Here is a 16770-nt window from a genome sequence, read left to right on the forward strand (position 1 = left end):
TGCCCCCAATAAAATGCCTCTATCCCTTACGCGCTTTTCAGACCTGGACCCCACTGACTGAAGGAAAGCCCAGATTCCCAACGTCACTGCCACTGTATACAGTCATAATCTCCCCCAGTCTTTCTCCAGAGAGACCTAAGGTCACTCATCCAGGTAACCCTACCCTGGGGGGCAGGGGCGGGATATACACAACCTTTTCAAGGAATATTGGACGCAGGGTCCTGGGGACCTGAAGCATCATCATGGCCCCTGTTAGAGGGAGGGCATTCAGGGTCGAGTGATAAATAAAGTCCTGGCCAAGATTTGCTTCAGTTAGCTGTAGGTTTGTTTAGATTTTGTTAGGTCCACTGAGTGTATGGACCCACCTGGTGGTCATTTCCCAAGCCCTTAAACGCATAGTTGAAATGGACATACTTAGCAGGTGGGACAAGCCCCGTGTTGGCCAGGTCCTTGGACTGTGGACTAAGAGCTATAGAAGTGGGGAAGGCTGTGTGGGAGCCCCTGCTCAACCTCGGCCAGGAGAGTAAACCAAAACGATACTGTATACTGGTGAGGATGACAGTAGTTATAAGAATGGGATCTGCCCCACTCATAAAATGGGTAGTTTTCCCCATCATATAGCCATTTAATTCATCAGTCTAACTCCTATAAAATTCAGTTGGATCCTGGAAAATGACAGTGGAGTACTGTAAACCCAAACAAGTAGTAGCCCCAATTATTGTATCTTTTCCAGAGCAGGTCAACACAGTCTCAAGTCCGTGGTAGGCAGCCAATACATTCTTTTCCATCCCTACTAAAAAGGAGGACCAGAGGCAGTTTACATTCATTTAGGATGGACAGAGGGCACGTTGATGGTCTTGCCCCAGGGTTATGTTAACTCTTTTCCCGCTGTCCTAACATAGTCTGGGCTGTCTGGGCACTCTGCACGACACCATATTGGTCCAACATATTAATGGTATCATAGTAATTAAACTGGATGAACAAGAGGAAAACACATCAGAGGCTTTGGTAAGATACACGTGCTGCAGAGGGTGGGAGAGGAATCCTATGAAGACTCAGGGGCCTGCAGCCTCAATGTTTAGGAGTCCAGTGGTTTGGAGTATAACAGCCATCTGCTCCAAAGGGAAGGACAAAAAAAAAAAAAAAAGAGAGGACAAATACTGCATTTTGCACTTCCCACCACTAAGAAAGACCCACAACGCCTCGTAGCTTCTTTGGATGCTGGTGGCAGAGTGGGCCACACTTGGGAATAATGCCCCGATGTACTTACCAAGTGGCTCTGGGAAAGGTCCCAGAACAGCAAAGAACTCTAGCAGGTGCAGGCTGTGGTACAAGCATCCCTGCCACTTAGACCATATGATCTGGAAGATTCTGTGGTTCTAGAGGTACCTATGTTGGGAAACAATGCCATATTCCTTTAAACCACTAAGCCTGTGGTAATTTTATGGCAAGCCCCAGGAGGAGAATCACAACGTAGACCCCTAGGTTTCTGGAGCAAGGCCACACACTACCTGCAGCAAAGACCGATAGCTGCTGGCACACCTCTGTGTCCTAGAGAAGAACTGCCTGACCGCGAGACACCAAGTGGTCACCACACCGCTAGAGCTGGGTTCCACCAGACCCTCCAAGTTGCAAGGTCAGGCACAGCCAACTGCGATCCACTGGAAGAAGAAAGTAGTATGTCAGGATCGGGCACGAGCAGGGCCAGAGGACGAAGGAAAACCTCGTAAGCTCAGACCTTCGTATCACCTACTGCTGTTGCCCCATTTGCCTGTCCCTCACCTCCACCTATTGCTGTGTTGGGTTAGGGTGGCACTTATGACCAGCCAACAGAGGAAGAGGGGAGCTGAGCTTCCTGTGTGGATGGGTTGGCTTGGGGTGGGGCGCAAAATGTGCCTAAAAACAGCAGCGCTACACTACAGCCTCACTCGGTGTCCCTGAAAGGCAGAGTTGACATGAACTCTTCACAAGCTCCCAGGGAGGAGAAACTTGGTGTGTTAGTTTCACTGTTGCTGCTACAACAAATTTCCACAAACTTAGGAGTTTAAAACAATATACATTTAATATCATACAATCCTGGAGGTCAGAAATCCAAAATGGGTCTCACTGGGCTAAAATCAAGGTGATGGCAGAGCTGTGTTCTTTCTGGAGATTCTTGGGGAGAATCCACTTCCTTGACTTTTCCAGCTTCTAGAAGCCACCTGAGTTCGTTGGCTCGTGGCTTCTTCCCAGCAATGACATCACTTCAACATCTGCTTCTATCGTCACATCTCCCTCTCTGACTCTAACCCTCCTGCCTCCCTTTTTCCCTTTTAAGGACATTTAGTTAAATTGAGCCTGCCCAGATAATCCAAGATCACCTTCTCATCTAAAACTCCTCACCTTACTGACATCCGCAAACTCCCTTTAGCCATGTACTGCTACATATTCATAGGTTCCAGGGATCAGGACGTGAACATCTTTGGGGGCCATCATTCTGCCCACCACCCCTGGGCAGCACACTTGGCTGTTCATTTTACGTAGAAAGGGATGTGACCTGAATGTGTTCAAACCCATGGACAGTGACTAAAGGCTTGGCTGCTGCTAGTCTGGACCTGGAAGGATTCAAAGGTTGAGGACCAGGAGTTTTGTGGGGGGGCACGTGTGTAGATCGACCTGTGGGGGTGGGGGTGGTGCGAAGACCTTTGTCTTCCACGGTGACACCCACCAGAAAACACCCACCAGGGAAGAGGCAATAACCAACCAAGCAGGCAAATGGTTTGACTGGTTGAAATCAACATGCCTCAGCCATTGGCCACTCAGCGATCAGCCGTGGTGGTGGGATAACAGGACGGCATGGGCCCAGCATGAGATGCTACCCACCAAGGCTCAGCCGGTTATGGCATCTGCTGAAGTTCAACCTGACAGCACCAGGAAGCAGAGCTACCCCCATCCTAGTACCACCCCTTGAGGAATTCCACAGGCTACTTTGTGGAAAGTTGATCACTTTGGACTTTTCCATCCTAAAAGGGGCAATGATTCATGTTGGCTGAATCAACGCACATTCCAAGTGTGGATTTGTTCTTCCTGCCTTTACGGTCACTCTCTGGGGCTTATAAGAATGTTCGATCGTCAGGTATAGAACAGCACATAATACTGCTCCAGACCAGAGGACCCACTTGACAGTAAAGGGGGTGTGGCATTAGGCCCATGAGCGTGGGGTCCACAGGGCCTCTTACTTACCTCTCCACCCAGAAGCTGTGTGCCCAGGTGAGTGATGGAGCGCTCCTCTTGAAGGTTCAGCTGAGGTCCCAGGTGGGAGAAAATACCCTATAAGGATGCGACTCCATCCTTTAGGACACGGAATGTACCCTAAGTCATTATAAATTGCTGTCTCCAATTGATAAAATGCATAGGTCTGGGAACCAAGGAGTAAAACTAGAAGCAGTGGGCTTCCCTGGTGGCGCAGTGGTTGGGAGTCCGCCTGCCGATGCAGGGGACACGGGTTCATGCCCTGGTCTGGGAAGATCCCACACGCCACGGAGCGGCTGGGCCCGTGAGCCATGGCTGCTGAGCCTGCGTGTCTGGAGCCTGTGCTTCGCAATGGGAGAGGCCACAACAGTGAGAGGCCCGCGTACCGCAAAAAAAAAAACAAAAAAAACAAACTAGAAGCAGTGCCCTTTCCTTCACTTACAGGCATTCACTGGGAGAATTTGTGCTTCTCCTCCAGAGGGAGACCACTTCCACCAGGGTACCCAGTAAGAGTGCCACTGAACTGTCATGGCTGTCACCAGTCACTTCGGGCTCTTTGTGTCCAGAGACCGGCAGGCAGGAAAAGGAGTCACCACCGGAAGGTGGGATACCAATGTAAGGTCAGACCTCCTCAAGCACAAACAAATGGGAATGTGGTTGAATTTTTAAATAACCTTTTAAATAAGCTGTAAATCCGGCTACATGAATTATGAAACCCAAGCCGCTGTTCTGCACACTATACGCAACATACTTTTTTTGGATAAGATTAAAAAATAAAAACAAACCAAAGGATGCCCAAGGTTGCATCTCCTGTGAGACCTTCGACTCCCACCTCAGCTGGTCCCCAGGGCCCATCCACCCAACCCCTTTCTCAGGCCATGTCCTGGGGATCATGTTCATGGTCAGACCCCAGATGTGCTTCGACCCTCCCCTACCACGTCCTGCAAGGCCTGCACTGTCCCCTCCCCACCAACCCCACTCCTTTTCCTTTACTTTGTCCATCAAGTTGGTCTCTGAGCCCCCAAACAAGCCTGTTTACCACCATCTGAACAAGATTTGACATTCATTTCCCTCTGATGCACTCGCCTTCAAATCAAATCAACTTTGTAAAAACAAAAATAACACAAGCCAGAGAAACAGGAAAATAACATTTATATCAGTTCCCACAATGTTCACTGTATGCAAACAAAAAGCTGAGGCAGAGGTCCAGGAGTGATGTGTTTCTTCAAAAGGCAGTAACTGGCTAACAATTTATATGTTAGTCTTGTCCATTCACTTTGTGCAGTCCAAACAGATGAATTTTATATGTGCCCAACAATTGTTACAAATTTAGGACAGCTAACACTAGGCATACTGCCAGCTTCTAGAAGAAAACAGGGCTGCATCATTGTACGGAGCCATTAAGTGAGGCCAGGCCCACCCCTGAGACTCCTGGGGGTCCACACGCAGGAGGAGCATGGAATAGTTTTAAGAGTTAAAACAGGGCTTCCCTGGTGGCGCAGTGGTTGGGAATTGGCCTGCCAATGCAGGGGACATGGGTTCGAGCCCTGGTCTGGGAAGATCCCACATGCCGCGGAGCAACTAAGCCCGTGATCCACAACTACCGAGCCTGCGCGTCTGGAGCCTGTGCTCCGCAACGGGAGAAGCCGCGACAGTGAGAGGCCCGCGCACCGCAATGAAGAGTGGCCCCCGCTTGCCGCAACTGGAGAAAGCCCTCGCACAGAAACGAAGACCCAACAAAGCCAAAAATAGATAAATAAATTTTTTTTTAAAAAGAGTTAAAGCAATTGGTTTTATTGTAAGTGCAATGAAATTTTACAAACAAACCAAAACCAATTCCACTTGCTGGAACTTAGTAGGCTCTCAGCAAATGCTTAGTGCACTCAGCTTTCCTTTCACTGAAGCTCTCTGCAAACTCAGGGCTCAGCCGTGTGCCAGAGCTGAGCCTGGTGCCTGTGAGGCATCCATCACCACGGGGAATTGGGGCTTTCACAGGCCTGAATCCCAGGTACCAACAGGGGGTGATGTTTTCAGGGTATTTCCATTGTGCCCGTTGACTTTATGCCTAAAGAGAGGCTTCCATTATGACTGAGCAAAAGGAAACCAGAGTCTTGTAAATTTTCCAGAAAGAAAGGAGGTGAGATTTCACAGGAGAGCCACGGCCAGGCTTCCTTCCCACCTGCTAAGCCCCTATCACTTCTCTTAAAAACAACCCGGCCCAGCTGGAGACACATTTCCGCTCTCCCATACAAACTGAACAAAGGCTTCGTCGGCTGCAAGAAGGTGGCTGCAGAAAATGGGTCAGTCTTTTGATGCCGGTGAAAGATGCTAGTCCCTGATGATAGGCATTCACACACACACATGTGCACGCACGCACGCACACACACACACACACATACCTCACTGGGCCATGCAGACGGAGCCCCAGAATCCCCAGGGACAGACATGGCTTTCCCAGATATCACAGGCAGCCTTGGCCTGAGCACCCTCCAAAGACCTGGAGGGACAATTCCCAGTCAGGAGCTCCATGTACAAGCATGCCAGGAGCTCCTTTACTGGCCAGCAAAGGGTGTCTCAGAGGAGAGTTCATCTCTGGAGTGACACAGATGTGGCCTGAAATCTTGGGGACCTGAACAACGAGGGGGAGGGAAGAGAATATTGAGGGGAAGGTAGGGGACAAAAGAGTTAAACAAAAACAAGGCAAAGGACTTTCCTGGTGGCACAGTGGTTAAGAATCCACCTGCCAAGGCAGGGGACATGGGTTCAAGCCCTGGTCCGGGAAGATCCCACATGCCGCAGAGCAACTAAGCCCATGTGCCTCAACTACTGAGCCCTCGTGCCACAACTACTGAAGCCTGTGCGCCTAGATCCCGTGCTCCGCAACAAGAGAAGCCACCACAATGAGAAGCCCGCAAATCCGCAACGAAGAGTAGCCCCCCCTCACTGCAACCAGAGAAAGCCCCGGCTCAGCAACTAAGACCCAACTCAGCCAAAAATAAAATCAATTAATTAATTATCTTTAAAAAGGCAAAAACATTTGGATAGGATGAGGTGAAGCTTGTCCTTGGAAAAAAGAGTGAGTTCCAAACAGATTTGGAGAGAGCACTCCTAAACCTAGAGCCCAGGGTGGCGAGAACTGACTCTCTCAGAATAAAAAAGACTCCATGATCCCGGTCAGGGACGCCATCAGATGTTTCCCGAAAGCGGCAGTTGGATGAAGAGTTCCGAGTGTTTGAAGAATGCTGGAGTCCCGAGGGTGAGGACAGAGAGGAGGGCAGGAGAGGAAGTCAGGTATGGTAGAAGCCATGGGTGCACAGTGTCCTTCCGTCAGGGCCGGTGGAAGGTGAGAGCCGGGGACAGATTCTGCACGAGGCGACTTCCAGGATGCAAATCCGCCCACACCCAGCGCTGACCGACGCTGTCATTTCGGGGCCTGATGTCTTCACCCAGATGACACCCAGGGCCACGTCCAGTCTTCATGGACCGAGGAGCATGAGCAGGCAACCCGTGTTCCAACCCGGAGCCTGAGGGGGTTGGAGGAGGAAGGGGCTGAAAAGTGACCTGGAGGTGCGCTAAAGCCTCGGGGGTCCAGCTGTGAGCAGGTGGCGGGCAGGGGCAGGGTGAGCCCCCCGCCCACCCCCAGGGCTCCCCCGCACTGCCCTGACCCGCTCCAGGAAGAGCCTCTTGCCACATCTCTGCCTTAGCTCCCCCAAATCCCACTCATGAGAGATACCTGGTCTTTTTCTTTTTTTTCTGAAGTAGAATTGATTTACAATGTCGTGTTAGTTTCAGCAAAGTGATATATATATATATATATATTTATATTTATATTTATATTTATATATATGTGCATAACTGAATATATACATATATTCTTTTTCAGTTTTTTTTCCATTAAAGGTTATTATAATATATTGAATGTAGTTCACTGTGCTCCACAGTAGGTCCTATTGGTTATCTAGTTTATATACAGTTGTGTGTATCTGTTAATTCCAAACTCCTAATTTATCCCTTCCCCCTTTCTCCTTTGGTAACCATAAGTTTGTTTTCTCTGTCTATCTCTGTTTTATTAATAAGTTCATTTGTATCATTTTTTTAGATTCCATATGTAAGTGACATCATAGGATATTTGTCTTTCTCTGTCTGACTTACTTCACTTAGTATGATAATCTCTAGGTCCATCCATGTTGCTGCAAATGGCATTATTTCATTCTTTTTGTGGCTGAGTAATATTCCATTGTATATATGTATCACATCTTCTTTATCCATTCATCTGTTGATGGACACTTAGGTTACGTCCATGTCTTGGATATTATAAATTGTGCTAGATGCATGGTCTTTAAGCAAACACGCTTAGAAGGTTTTGTTTTGTTTTGTTTAAAATCTAGCTGAGGGCTTCCCTGGTGGAGCAGTGTTTGAGAGTCCGCCTGCTGATGCGGGGGATGCGGGTTCGTGCCCTGGTCCGGGAGGATCCCACATGCCACGGAGCGGCTGGGCCCATGAGCCATGGCCGCTGAGCCTGCGCGTCCGGAGCCTGTGCTCCGCAACGGGAGAGGCCACAGCAGTGAGAGGCCCGCATACTGCAAAAAAAAAAAGCCTTTGAGTGTGTTCAGGGTGCAGCTGGGCCTGGATTTGCTTGGGTTTGTGGATGTCTATTTAGGGAGGGGGACGGGGAGTACGTCAATGTCAGAGAAACAGGAGGGGCTGCTCTCACCAAGGAGCGTGCGGCACGCAGCAGGCCTGCCAGGACTTATGTGGGAAAGATTGTCCTGATGAACTTGGCATTGCTCCGCTTTGCCTCTGTGTGTGATGAAGTTGCACACACACCTTGCCCAGGAGAGGGAAAGAAGTGACTTGCACATAGGAAATCCTGAATGTGCATTTGGCTTTGGGAACAAGCAGCTTGGTTTGTTGCAGGCCACCAGATCATAACTCTTCCCTCCCTCCCATCCCTCGTCCCTAGGAAAGCCCAGGAAGAAGAATGGACAAATGGAGGGAGATTCTACAGGCCCCTTCAGCCCTTCAGAGCCCAACTAGCCTCACCTCCCCCATCAGACCCTGCAGTTTCAGAGGCTGCTGCAGCTGAGCTGCCTTGGAGTCTGCCTGCTGTTTCACGTCCCACAGGGAAAGCCTTGGCCCTCTACCTGGTCTGAGAGGAAGTTCTACTCTCTCCTGACACTTTAGACGGAAGGCTGGGGCTTCAAATGCCACAAACAATGCTCACTGAAGAACAAATGGCTACAGCCAAGGTACTCAGAGTACAGCGCTCTCTCCCAGAACTGCCCACACCTGGCTCATTTGCCTCTGTGGCTTCCACCTTCAGAAAACCCTCCTTCGACTTCCCTGGTGGTGCAGTGGTTAAGAATCCGCCTGCCAATGCAGGGGATACGGGTTCGAGCCCTGGTCCAGGAAGATCCCACGTGCCGCAAGCAACTAAGCCCTTGCGCCACAACTACCGAGCCTGCGCTCTAGAGCCCACATGCCACAACTACCGAGCCCGTGCGCCTAGAGCCCGTACTCTGCAACGAGAAGCCACCGCAGTGAGAAGCCTGCGCATGGCAACCAAGAGTACCCCCGCTCGCCGCAACTAGAGAAAGCCCAGGCGCAGCAACGAAGACCTAACGCAGCCAAAAATAAATAAATAAATTTCTTTAAAAAAGAAAGAAAACCCTCCTTTTCCAAAGGCCTTTCCCACTCTTCAAGCGCTGCCTCCTCCATGGAGCTTCGGGAATGACTCTAGCCCCGGTTAATTTATGATCCATACCGCTCAATTTAGTAGTTGATTAAGTTCCCTTTTCATGAGACGTCCTTTCTCCCTAATGACGTGGTTGGGGGCAAAGACAACATCATTTATTTCTTTTGTACATCCTTCTAGTAACAAGGACCCCATTTGCTGAAACAAAACTTGCGACACATGGTCTGAAAAATAAGAAAGGCCACCTGGAAGCTAGCTGTCCTGGCAGATCTGGGACAAGTGTCCACCTCAGTGGCCTGGGTGGGCGCGCACCGGGAGCTCCTGCAGGGCCGCCCAGTCTCCGGGGCAGCTACAGCGCCTAGCGATGAATGAATGAGAGTGAGTAAATGAATGAATGTGAATGAGTGAATGAAAGATATCTGCGGGGGGCTCGCCTCTGGCCGGTTGCTCAAGGTGACAGCCTCTGGGGGCCTGGGTTTCAGCGGGGGTTCGGCTGCCCGGCGGGCCGGCGCGGGTGCACAGAAACCCCAGTCCCGCGTCCAACTCCCCCCGCCCCGCGGTGGTACGCGCCACTCCGCACTCCCTGAGCCGGCGGACCCAAGCTGTCTTGAATGGAAGGCGCCGAGGCCGGAAGTGGAAGGGCCCACTCGGGAGGACAAAGAGGGGGGCACGAGCGCGCCGCGTCTTCATTGAGTAACCGAATCTGTGAACATGGAATTCCATGTGCGTCTTATGTAAAGAGAGCGACGGGCGCCGCAGCCAATGGACGCGCGGCGCTTGCAGGCCCGGCCCCCCCGTATGCAGATGAGGCGGCACCCCGGCCAATGGCGGGCGCCGGGGGCGGGAGCGGCGAGCGGTCACGTTTTCCACTATGTGACAGCGGCTAGTCCCCGGCGGCGGCGGAGGTGGGCGGCCCTGTGGGCTCAGCTCAGCATTTGGCGGCGGCGGCGGCGGCAGGGTCGGCGGGCGACTAGCAGACGGTCTGGCGGACAGGCGAGGACGCGGCTCCGGTGAGTGCGCGGCGCGGCGGGAAGGGCGAGCCAGCCTGGGCGCCGACTGGCGTCCGGCCGCCCGGCTCGCTGGTTACGTAACCGTCTCCAGGCCAGCCCCCGCCCTGGCCTCGGGCTGGCGGTCTGGGGTCTCGGCGGGCTGGCTACGGGAGGCGGCAGAGGATCCTCTAGCCCACGGAGGCATGATCCGAGGGTTTCCTGGGCCCTTTTACTCCTCGTCTTGAAACCAGCCTCCTCGTCTTGAAACCGGCCTTGGGTGGGGACTGTTATTCCCATTTTGCAGATCAAGAAACTGAGGTCCAGAGTGGTTAAGCCCATGTCTGAGGTCACAGAGCTACTGAGTGGCTATGTGTCGGACTGTTCTTCTCTAGACGATTTTCTTTTATGAACCCCTCCTCTTCTCCCTCCCTGACCCCCTCCCTCCCCCCCCACCCCCGTGGGAGAAGGCTGAGAAAGGCCAAGGCAACTGAGGGTCAGTGCGACAGTCCCTGGGAACATGGAGGGACCCCTGGGGAGCCGGCTTCCTGCTCTGAGGCCACAGAGTCAAGTCTCTGGCTGGAGCAAGGCTACTGCTGGGCACTAGTCTAGGAGCCCTGCCCGGACAGCCCACGGGTCCCCTGGAGTGGGTGAGTAGAGAGACAAGACAGTTCCTGCGCCAAGCCAGGCCTGATGTTCATCCCCTTTGCCCACCCTGGACCTCTCTGTATTTATTCTCTCTCCCCAGGTTGGGTGGAAGAAGGGGGCGGGTTGTACTTTGTGGTGCAGCAATCACATTATCCTTCTGGGGGGTACTTTGGCTGCCAAGTCCTGGACAGGAACCAGGGGGTGGGTGGTGGCCTGCTTATCCCTCCAGGAAGGCCAGGATAAGGGATGACAACTCGGTTACCAGGGTTTCTGATACACAGAAGAAACCAGTTTGGAAAGCTGATTCATATTCACAGAAAAAAGGAGCCAGAAGGTACTCTGGAAATCACCCAGGGTAACCCCTTAGCTTGACAGATGAGGAAACTGAGGCCCAGATGCCTGCTGGGCGGGCACACATCACAGCGGGGCCAGGCCCAGGCTCAGGGTGCCTGCAGTGTCTTTCCATCGTCCTGAAGGTCTTGATCTGGGTCAGGATGAGCTTCAGAAGTTCTATGAAGGCCTGAAATTGGGTGCTGCTGAATCTTGAATGAGCTGGAGTTTAGAGAGAGGGGCCTCAGGCCCCCCAAACGTTAAGAACCCTAGCACCATGGCAGAAGCCCCTCCATGAATACCTCTGCCCTCCCACGTCCAGTGCAGCAAGGCCACTGGCCTTCTCTCTACCTGCCCATCCCCTGTCCCCAGCCGGGGTTTCTGGTCCTGGGCTGGTTTGGCTGAGGAGGGAACAGGACTCTACCTGAAGGCTTTCACTGGAAATTGAGCTTTTAAATACAAGGCTAATCACTTTATAAGGTGTCTGAGTAAAATGAGGAAAGGGACTCCTTTTTCTTAAGTGGAAGCTACGTGATATGCCAACAGAGATGGTACCGTGGGTGTTCGCAGTTATCTTGTCACTGTCATCTTGGTGTGATTCACTGGTACGGAACCAACACAGCCCTGGCTTTCTGTGGAGGCTGGGGCGCTGGTGAGGAGGGGGTGGCTGCTGCTGGCTGACTCAGCTCCACCCTGGAGCTGGTCTGTACAGCGGGGCTCAGGGTAGGCAATCTTTGAGGTCTGTTTCCATCCCTAGCTTTTTGGATTCCTCTTACTCCATCAGGTGATTTCCTTAGGCATCTACACAGGAGACACAAGTTTCTGACTCTGGGGCACATAATGTTACCCTGTGAGGCTTAGAAGGAAACAGGAAAAATTCCTCTCATTTGTACTATTTCTCAATCACACTTAACTATCAGAAAAATGCTTGTGGGCACGCCTCTGTTTTTAAATGATGATGTAACCTGACGGGGCCTCAGCAAATCACAGGCTCTGGCAGGTCACCGAGTCCCTGGCGGGACCTCTCAGCACACAGTCCAAAGAGAGAGTGACACTGAAAACTACCATATTCGGCAAAACCAACTAGAAACACATAACCTGGCATCTCTGCAGACGCTCTGCACCGCTGCCAGTGACAAGCTGGCCCACCTGCCAACTCACAGAGAACCAGAAAGTCTGGCCAGGGTCTCTGACGGGCCTGCCCCGAAGCTTTTCTGTGAAGCCCTCCTTTCAGCTCTGTGCTCTTTGTAGGCACCTCTGTAACAAGTTTGTTACTGTATTTCCAGGTCTAGAGCAAATCAGAAGCAGTAAGTGAGCATCCCAGCAGTGCAGGTCAGGGCGAGGCCAAGGCCACTGTGTTATCAGAGATGAGCAGTTCTGAAGGTGGTGGGGCTCCGGGCTGAGTGCTGGACCCTCCCCAGGCCCCGACGGCTTTGAGAATCCTAGCACTCTCCCTGGGGTGACAGAAGAATCAGAACAGCTGGGCTGTTCCCAGGCACCCCGACGCTGAAGCCAGGGAGCTGACGCCTTTGCATTATTGTTGTTTTAAATTTTGTGCTTCTCCGTATGTGAGGTTTTAAAGGCCGAGCTGAGAGTGTTTGAAGGGGTCTTAGTGAGGCGGAGACAAGCCTCTCCCCAGCCATCTTCCCTTCCATATTTGGACAGCTGCAGTCACATTTTCCTCGGTTACCAACCGTTTCCATGGAGAGTGCGGGTGTTTATTCAGCAGGACAAACATTTTCTCTGGATTACAGCAGGCTGGCCTCAGGGAATTGGCTCCTACCAGGAAGTAGCAACTGTGTTATAATATTTGGGGTTGTAAAATACCGAGGGTTTGCAGAAACAAAGTACAGGCTGTGAGATCCCTGTTACATAAAGTTCGGAAACAGGCAGAATGAACCAGGCTGTGAGAATTCAGGCTCACGGGGCCCTGGGGTGGGAGGGGCAGGGGTGGGGGGACCACCCGGGGCCCCTGGGAGCTGGCAGCATTCTGCCTCCGGGGCTGGGGGCTCAGTTTGTGGACATAGAACAAGGCCTTACCATCTCAAGTATCTTATCTTCCATTTCAAATCATTGATCGTCTTAAGTGATTGAACCTACACCGCTTTCCGCTTTCCACAGAGAAATTCACGTTCCCCCTTAAACTCAGGGGTACTGAGTGCAGGGAGCCTGTACCAGTCCTGGCAGCGGCAGTGGAAGGTGGCCCTGGGGCCCAGGCTGTGTTTTTGTTCTCCATTTTTTTTTTTTACTATTTATTATGGAAACTATGAGTACATGTGCAAGTAGCAAGGACAGGGTAATGAACCAGCTTTGGTCTTGGCCATCCTCCTCCCGTATCCCTGCCCATTTCCTTCCCATCCAGAATACTGTGAAGCCATCCCAGACGAAGATCTCATCGTGGACGGCACTTTCTAAGTGTTCCTCTGTCCAGTCAGGGCAGCCCTCGCTGCTGAAGGTGTGGTCAGGGGCCCAGAGTCAGGGGTGCGAGCTCAGCTCCTTTTCTCCGGTCTGACCGTTTTCCGGGGCACCCGTGTGTGGACAACTGAGAAGTGGCCGCAATAGCCTCTAGCATTAGGCGCTTGAGCTCATGCCCAGCGGCACACCTGGCTTCCCCGCAGCCCCTTTGCAGCAGGGCTGTCCTTTCCTTCGCGGGGCCCCTGGGCTCACGAGGACCCCCCACTGCCCTGGTGGAAACACAGGTTTCCCGGGGCTTCCTCGGGGCCCTGGCAGTGCTGGCGCGAGCGGACGCTCAGTGGACGTTGGTGGAAGGCAGGAGGCAAAGTCTGCTTTGACGGGCATGTTGGTTTTGCCGACTTGGCAAAATGAGGTCGGTCAGTTAGAGCTGTCAGTGCTGAGTGACACGTTTTTCTGGAATAATGAAGCTCAGATGGTTTGGTTTGTTGTTTCTCATTTCTGCCATGCTTGCCCTACCCTCTTAGCAAAAAGATTTACCTTCCACCGAAGGTCATCTTGTGACCCCTGCTCGATGAATCCTACTCAGACAGGCTCCCAGGGGTGGGACTGGTGAAAACCAGGAGGCCCTCCGAGGAGCTGAGCGGCAAGCCTGGGCGAGCGTGGAAGCAAAGCACGTGATGCGCCCACCAAGGGTCGTCCGCATCTCCTGGGGCGGCCAGAAACAGCACTCGTGACAATGAAATATCAACTTTTTTTTTTTTAATTTGCTTTTTGTTACGCTGTCTCTTTTCCTCTAGTGATTGGCAGTGATAGTAAAAGCCAGCCTTTGCTGGACACTTACTGCATTCCACATACTGCACTGCTGTCCTTTAACCCTCCGAGCAACCAATAGGAGGCAGGTGCTGTTGTAGCCCCATCTCACAGAGGAGGAAGCAAGGCACTGGGACATGTAGGAACTTGCCCGAGGTAACGGCCAGGAGGTGGAAGAACCCGCCAAAGCCCCTGCTGTCCAAAGTCTGCTCACTTAGTCCTCTGCTGCTGCCCTGTCCCCTTCATAACTTACCCAGCAGAGGACCGACCCTGCTGCTTGTCTGGGGAGGGCTGTGGGATGGGACAGGTGGTATCCAGGGAGTGGAGGGGACAGAGTGAATGTCCTTTGCACCCGGGGCGGCCCAGAGCCCCCCAAGAGGTGTCCTGGCTTCCACCTTGCCTCTGCCCTGTGGCCCTGCTAACACGTGAGTGATACCTTGTTGCACAGGAATCTACAGCAGTGCCCACCTCACTCAGAAAAATCCAGGGCCCTGGCTCTGCCCTGCGAGGTGCCACATGACCTGGCTCTGACCTCAGGTCAGCTCCTACCTTCTGCCTTGCCCTTTCTGCTCCAGACTCGTCCATTGTCCTCAGACCCATCTGCCTCAGGACCTTTGCATGTGCTGTCCTCCTGCCTAGAATTCTCTTCTTCCAGCACCCTCCTGGCCCATTCTGTCACTCTCTTCAGTCTGTCTTAGTTTGGGTTCTCTTAAAAGCAGAGTGCGGGCCGAGGCTTAAAGGCTAGTGCTTCCAGCAATCAGAGAAGAAAAAGAAATAAAAGGAATACAATTGGAAAAGAAGAAGTAAAACTGTCACTGTTTGCAGATGACATGATACTATACATAGAGAATCCTAAAGATGCCACCAGAAAACTACTAGAGCTAATCAATGAATTTGGTAACATTGCAGTATACAAAATTAATGCACAGAAATCTCTTGCATTCCTATACACTAATGATGAAAAATCTGAAAGAGAAATTATGGAAACACTCCCATTTACCATTGCAACAAAAAGGATAAAATACCTAGGAATAAACCTACCTAGGGAAACAAAAGACCTGTATGCAGAAAACTATAAGACTTTTGAAAGAAATTAAAGATGATGCCAACAGATGGAGAGATATACCATGTTCTTGGATTGGAAGAATCAATATTGTGAAAATGACTATAGTACCTAAAGCAATCTACAGATTCAGTGCAATCCCTATCAAATTACCAGTGGCATTTTTTACAGAACTAGAACAAAAAATCTTAAAATTTGTATGGAGACACAAAAGACCCCGAATAGCCAAAGCAGTCTTGAGGGAAAAAAACAGAGCTGGAGGAATTAGACTCCCTGACTTCAGACTATACTACAAAGCTACAGTAATCAAGACAATATGGTACTGGCACAAAAACAGAAATATAGATCAATGGAACAGGATAGAAAGCCCAGAGATAAACCCACGCACCTATGGTCAACTAATCTATGACAAAAGAGGCAAGGATATACAATGGAGAAAAGACAGTCTCTTCAATAAGTGGTGCTGGGAAAACTGGACAGCTATATGTAAAAGAATGAAATTAGAAGACTCCCTAACACCAGACACAAAAATAAACTCAAAATGGATTAGAGACCTAAATGTAAGACCAGACACTATAAAACTCTTAGAGGAAAACATAGGAAGAACACCCTTTGACATAAATCACAGATCCATCTCCTAGAGTAATGGAAATAAAAACAAAAATAAACACATGGGACCTATTGAAACTTAAAAGCTTTTGCAAAGCAAAGGAAACTACAAACAAGACGAAAAGACAACTCTCAGAATGGGAAAAAATATTTGCAAACGAATCAACGGACAAAGGATTAATCTCCAAAATATATAAACAGCTCATGCAGCTCAATATTAAAAAAACAAACAACCCAATCCAAAAATGGGCAGAAGACCTAAATAGACATTTCTCCAAAGAAGACATACAGATGGCCAAGAAGCGCATGAAAAGCTGCTCAACATCACTAATTATTAGAGAAATGCAAATCAAAACTACAATGAGGTATCACCTCACACCAGTTAGAATGGGCACCATCAGAAAATCTACAAACCACAAATGCTGGAGAGGGCGTGGAGAAAAGGGAACCCTCTTGCACTGTTGGTGGGAATGTAAATTGATACAGCCACTATGGAGAACAGTATGGAGGTTCCTTAAAAAACTAAAAATAGAATTACCATACGACCCAGCAATCCCACTACTGGGCATATACCCAGAGAAAACCATAATTCGAAAAGACACATGCACCCCAATGTTTATTGCAGCACTATTTACAATAGCCAGCTCATGGAAGCAACCTAAATGCCCATTGACAGACGAATGGATAAAAAAGATGTGCTACATATATACAATGGAATATTATTACTCAGCCATAAAAAGGAACAAAATTGGGTCATTTGTAGGGAAGTGGATGTATCTAGAGCCTGTCATACAGAGTGAAGTAAGAAAGAGAAAAACAAATATCGCATATTAACTCATATATGTGGAGCCTAGAAAAATGGTACATATGAACTGGTTTGCAGGACAGAAATTGAGACACAGATGTAGAGAACAAACGTACTGACACCAAGGGGGGAAAGCAGTGGCAGGTGGGGGTGGTGGTGTGATGAATTGGGAGACTGG

This window comes from Hyperoodon ampullatus (assembly GCF_949752795.1).
Source record: "Hyperoodon ampullatus genome assembly, chromosome: 8".
NCBI lineage: Eukaryota > Metazoa > Chordata > Mammalia > Artiodactyla > Ziphiidae > Hyperoodon > Hyperoodon ampullatus.